This window comes from Salmo trutta, chromosome 26 (genome assembly GCF_901001165.1).
Source record: "Salmo trutta chromosome 26, fSalTru1.1, whole genome shotgun sequence".
Classification (NCBI taxonomy): Eukaryota; Metazoa; Chordata; class Actinopteri; order Salmoniformes; family Salmonidae; genus Salmo; species Salmo trutta.
Window position 1 is genome coordinate 6,179,529 of NC_042982.1, and position 6,253 is coordinate 6,185,781.

Here is a 6,253-nt window from a genome sequence, read left to right on the forward strand (position 1 = left end):
AGAGTGTGACCAGGTCAGAGAGATGGTATGTGTGTGACGGAGAGAGTTTTATTTTATGATTGAGAGAGCGAGAGAGCTGTGACCTACTGTGAACAGCAGCACGTACACCTGGATGTGCAGAAAGACAGAGTGTAATGAGGTAAGGCCAAACACCCCCATCTCAGCTTGAAACAGGAATGTAAACTTTTCATCTGGGGGTGAGGGTAGTGGGGAAGCTGTCTGTCTTCTGGCTGCACCCCATAGTCATTTCTTTGATCTTCTCTTTTCATCTCTCAGTCCTAAATTCAAATTTGATGCACAGATGTTATTTTATGTTTCTGTCTGATCCATTTATCTCCCATTCATAAATCAATGAGTAGATATTGGTGTAGACAACCATTATATGTCAAAGGCAAGGCCTGGTAATAACTTTTCAAAGGTAACCATGTGTCTCTTTCTCCCTGTGATTAATATGTCACAGAGCAGTGAGCACCTTAGCACGGAAGGACAGTTTTATCTATTCTACACTTGACAAAATGAAAATATATGATTTAAAAAAAAAAATCTATCAACAGACTAACTTCAAAATCATTCAATGCGCTAATAAAAAAAATGTTCTTATCACAATTGAACATTGTTTGTAACAAGGTATATAGCTAACGTTGCGTGACTTTGTTACAAAGGTAACAATATGGGCTTTTATACCATGGTTTATGGCGCGACTACGTGGAGACAGTTGGTACTTCCGTAATTTTGGCGTGGCACTTTCACCAAAACCCAGCCTTAATCCCAACATTGATGATTGGTTACTAATCACGAAAGTCCCCCTCCGTTAACATGATTGGCATCCCAAAGCCTTTCTTTCTGTTACGACGTCTTAGAAATGTGCTACCCAATTGGTCAACCTAAATACCCACCCGACATTTTAACGACATGACTGGTTCACTGTGTTTGTGGGCGGGTATAAACGTCCAGAACTGGGCGTAGCAGGATCTGTGACATCGTTCACTGAGATTATACAGCACAGAGTACCCGCATTGATTTAGTCTAAAAACACCCAGTGAACTGATAGTAGAAACTTGTTTACAGAGAAAAGCGCAAAAGAACATGTAAATATTTGTGAGGGAACAAGCTGGAACTGGAAGGACTCACGTTAGCTTAGTGTGTATAACTTGCTGAGTGCGTGCTACTAACGTTGCTAGTTCAAAACTTTAACTAGTTGTGTACTATTTAATCGGGTAACAATGCTAGCTAGCTGGCTAACTGTTGTGTTTTATGAAGTGGTCAATGTTGCCTGAGCAAATTAAACACCGGCGAAACGAAAGCTTGACAATGGCGTGACTGATCACCAATCCCACGGTGTCGGTGCGTTTGGCCAGTACCATCAGTTCGTTCGAGGGGAATAAACGATACAACAGGGGAATCACAATCGCCAAATTCAAGGTAGTTAAATTTTGTTGGTCATGTCTAATTGGTCTTCGTGCTCTTCCTGCTGCCATTGCAGCACAGCCTGTGGCCATGTGATACAGTTTCTCACTGTCTACATTTTCCTCCAGGGTAAATTAGAGATGGTTGTGGGTACCCCGGCCTCCAGTATGGAACTGCAGCTTTTCAGCACCACCGACAAGTTCATGCAGAAACTGGACGACAACGAGGCCCTGCTAGGTTCCTACCCTGTGCATGATGACTGCAAAATTCATGTATGTACTTCTGTGCTCTGAAACACTGCTCACACGACACCCACTGGGTATGTCCCCTGTTTAGTATTGTTCACAATAGGGTTTCTCAACCCAGGGGTTCCCAAACCTTTACACTCTGGGCCCCCCTTCCAGCATTGGGAAACATCCTGCACACCCCACGTCTATTTCAATGGGCACAAGCGCTGTTCACGGCACACTGTTCACACCCCTCTTATTGGTGGAGAGAATTTTGCAGGTTTAAAGCTTATTTCCTGCTATTTTACACATTTTGTCATAAGGTGCAAATAATAAGCAGTTTTTTTGGCAGTTCTATACATTTTGCCATGTCTGTATTTGAGTGACAAAAAAATGACTATCTATAGCCTAAAAAAAAAACTAAATAAAATTTACAAAAACATTATTTGAAATGGGCTAGTTGATCTGTACATTTCTGACAAGTTATAAATAGCTCTCTAATGCATGCAATGATTAACATGACAAGAACAACTGATGATGCACTACCCAATTTTGAAATGTAACCTTGTGCATTCTACTATTACAACTTTCAAGAGTACGTTTAAAGCCAGACTGAGACCCCTGTGCCTCCCCTGCTGATCCCTCCTCCCCCTGCTGACCCCTTACGCCCCCCCCACAAGCGATTTCAACACTCACATGATTGCTGACCACAGCATGGTTGGGTATAATTTGTGGAACGTTCCAGAATCTGTTCCATAAACTTTGTAAAGTGCAAGGTGGCCAACAAACAATGCATACAAAGTAGCCGAAATAGGCATCAACTCACCACGTACACTACCGTTCAAAAGTTTGGGGTCACGTAGAAATGCCCTTGTTTTTGAAAGAAAAGTAATATTTTTTTGTACATTAAAATAACATCAAATTGATCAGAAATACAGTGTAGACATTGTTAATGTTGTAAATGACTATTGTAGCTGGAAACAGCAGATTTAAAAAAAGTATTATAATAATAATTGATGGAATATCTACATAGGCGTTTAGAGGCCCATTATCAGCAACCATCACTGTGTTCCATTGGCACGTTGTGTTAGCTAATCCAAGTTGATCATTTTAAAAGGCTAATTGATCTTTAGAAAACCATTTTGCAATTATGTTAGCACAGCTGAAAACTGTTGTTCTGATTAAAGAAGTAATAAAACTGGCCTTCTTTAGACTAGTTGAGTATCTGGAGCATCAGCATTTCTGGGTTCGATTACAGGCTTAAAATGGCCAGAAACAAAGACTTTCTTCTGAAACTCGTCAGTCTATTCTTGTTCTGAGAAATGAAGGCTATTCCATGCGATAAATTGGTAAACTGAAGATCTCGTACAACGCTGTGTACTACTCTCTTCACAGAACAGCGCAAAATGGCTCTAACCAGAATAGAATGGAGGCCCCGGTGCACAATTGATCAATTAGCCTTCTAAAATGATAAACTTGGATTAGCTAACACAACGTGCCATTGGAACACATGAGTGAAAGTTGCTGATAATGGGCCTCTGTACGCCTTTGTAGATATTCCATAACAAATAGGCCGTTTCCAACTACAATAGTCATTTACAACATTAACAATGTCTAACACTGTATTTCTGATTTTTTTTTAAATTAATGAACCAAAAAAATTACTTTTCTTTCAAAAACAAGAATTTCTAAGTGACCCCAAACTTTTGAACGGTAGTGTATGTTCTTGAGAGATTTCTGTATTTCATTTTAAATAAATTTGAAAAAATGTCTAAACAGGTTTTCACTTTTTCCATTATGGGGTATATGGTTGAATTTTTTTTAATCAATGTTTTCGGGCTGTAACACAACAGCATGTGTAATAAGTCAAGGGGCATGAATACTTAAGGCACTCCTTCCAACATCACTTATTTTCTGTCTTGCAGGTATAGTAGATTTCAAGCCAGGTCATTTGGTGGGAGTGAAGTGTAACGAGCCTCTTGGGAAACATGACGGCAGGTGAGGGCAACGGACATAATTTTGTGACGTCATCACATGGTGTCTGAAATGTTCACTGTTTAGAGATGCCTTACATCTTGACTTGTATTTCTGTTAATAAACATGTGGAGAGGTGCAGAGTTTCTCTGTCATAAATGTACTTGTCTCCTCTCTCTTTCCTTACAGTGTGAAGGAGAAGTGATACTTTGATTGTGAGAACAAGTACGGTGTGTTTGTCAGGCCCCTCACAATGACCGTGGGGCACTTCCCAGAGGAAGACTTTCATCTGGACGAGATGTAGGACTGTGATGCTGTCACCCTGTCAAAGGGCGTGGGCAGATGGCTTCAACATTGACCTCCAGTCTGATTACGAACCCAGGGTGAGGGACAGTGTCATTGTGATTAATAACTTTATTTTGTTTTGTGCTGGTCGGGGAGGTATGGGTTGGACTATAGAGAGCTGCAACTGGGGAAGGAGGCAGTATCACCTAGGACCGAATCTAGCGTATGACATCTCTTGTGGCGCAGCGATCTAAGGCACTGCATCTACGTGCTAGAGGCGACAGACGCCTCTAGCAAAAAAATGAATAATTGGAATTTACTGTATATTGAATGAGGAGAGATGAGAAAAGTACAACGTTTTTGCCTTGTTACAAATACATTGTCGATGTATTTCATTTAAATGATAACGATGTGGTCCAACTATTTCCTTTGATCCAGTGGATGTAGAAAGCAAGCGTTCCTAAATTGATGTCCTCAGAATTGAGTTGAACCTGAATTGCCCATCACATCCTAGATTCTATATGAATAATAGGCAGTCATAAAAATCACAACAATGTTCATCAAATGTCAATTATCATCCCAAGCCAGGGCTCTATCAAACTTTTAAAAATAAATCCCATGCTTTGCAATGCAAGAATTCAAGCAACAACAATATCTATTTGTACTACTGACTAGTGGCAAAATATACAGTTTATTTGAATATCTGTTAGTTCATTGGTTATTGTACCATAGAAGCCATTTGTTTTTGTGTGCCTGTTCTAGATTCTGGAAACTTACATTGTTTCTAACACTCCAACACAACCGCAAGGCTCTCCAGAGGGTGGTGCGGTCTGTACAACGCATCACTGGGGGCAAACTACCTGTCCTCCAGGACACCTACAGCACCCAATGTCACAGGAAGGCCAAAACGATCATCAAGGACAACAACCACCCGAGCCACTGCCTGTTCACCTTGCTACCATCCAGAAGGCGAGGTCAGTACAGGTGCGTCAGCTGGGACCGAGAGATTGAAAAACAGCTTCTATCTCAAGGCCATCAGACTGTTAAACAGCCCTCACTAACACAGAGAGGCAGCTGCCTACATACAGACTCGAAATCATTGGCCACTTTAATAAATGGATCACTAGTCACTTTAATGATGCCACTTTAATAATGTTTACATCTTACATACTCATCTCATATGTATATACTGTATTTTATACAATGTATTGCATCTTGCCTATACCGCGTGGTCATTGCTCATCCATATACTATACGTACATATTCTTATTCCATCCCTTTAGATTTGTGTGTATTAGGTAGTTATTGTGGATTTGTTAGATATTACTGCACAGTCGTAACTAGAAGCACAGGCATTTCGCTACACTCGCATTAACATTTGCTAACCATGTGTATGTGACCAATAAGATTTGAATGTCAGAACATCAGTTGTGCACATTGGCAGCATACAGTTCAGACCGACTGCCCAGCTGGCGACAGTGGACTTTCCATGTGGATATCACGTCTTATCTGCGCTTCTACTGAGCTTCATTGTACTAATCCTCATCGCCACTTCTAACAGTTTTACTCATGTGATCTGTCATTTGTTGTGTCACTCCTGGTTGAGTGAGTTTTGGAAGAGGAAATGTGAACACAAAAGCAATTGATTCATTCGTTCCTTTTTTATTGAATTGTGTTTTTCCCCGGACTTTGTCAGCAACTAACAGGGCCTGAGGAGTTCAAGATGTGCAATCTGTTTTTATGAAATCTCAAAGGTGTTGATGTGACGAAGTGTAATGGTATCTTGTGCACAATAAAAAGTAGTATTACCAGCAGATGTGATGATCAAGGTGTATTTGACCGATTCTTACTCTAATTCACCATTAGCAGGACAGAAATGAAGTGCATCATGCATGGTGAAAAGAGATGTCTAGGCAGGGGTTAAAGATAATGGTCATCACACTTATCCCGAAACTGTCAGGTTGCAGTGGGACAGTGAACTCCTGACAGGGAAGGAATATGGTCAGTGGTGGAAAAAATACTCAATTGTCATACTTTAGTGAAAGTAAAGATTAATAGAAAATGGCTGAAAGTCACCCAGTAAAATACTTGAGTAAAAGTATTTGGTTTGAAATGTAGGTAAAAGTATAAATCATTTCAAAAACAGATGGCACAATGTTCTTGTTTTTATTTATTTATTGAAGCCAGGGACACACATACATAATTTACATTTGTGTTTAGTGAGTCAGTCGGGATGACCAGGGATGTTCTTTTGACAAGTGCGTGAATTGGACCATTTTCCTGTACTTTTGGGTGTCAGGAAAACGTATGGTGTAAAACTTTTTTTTAGGAAGGTCGTGAAGTAAATGTAAACGTTGGCA

The 6,253-nt window shown here is 40.3% G+C and overlaps 1 long non-coding RNA gene across 2 annotated transcripts; it reads left to right on the forward strand.

Moving 5' to 3' along the window:
• The first annotated feature begins 3,556 nt into the window (after positions 1-3,556).
• Positions 3,557-4,793, forward strand: LOC115162972 (uncharacterized). Of its 2 annotated transcripts, none has more exons than XR_003869671.1 (3): positions 3,557-3,632; positions 3,798-3,991; positions 4,656-4,793. It is a non-coding gene; the product is annotated as an uncharacterized LOC115162972 (long non-coding RNA). The 2 variants fall into 2 exon arrangements; XR_003869670.1 differs by having other exon boundaries at positions 4,702-4,742.
• The last annotated feature ends 1,460 nt before the right edge of the window (positions 4,794-6,253 follow it).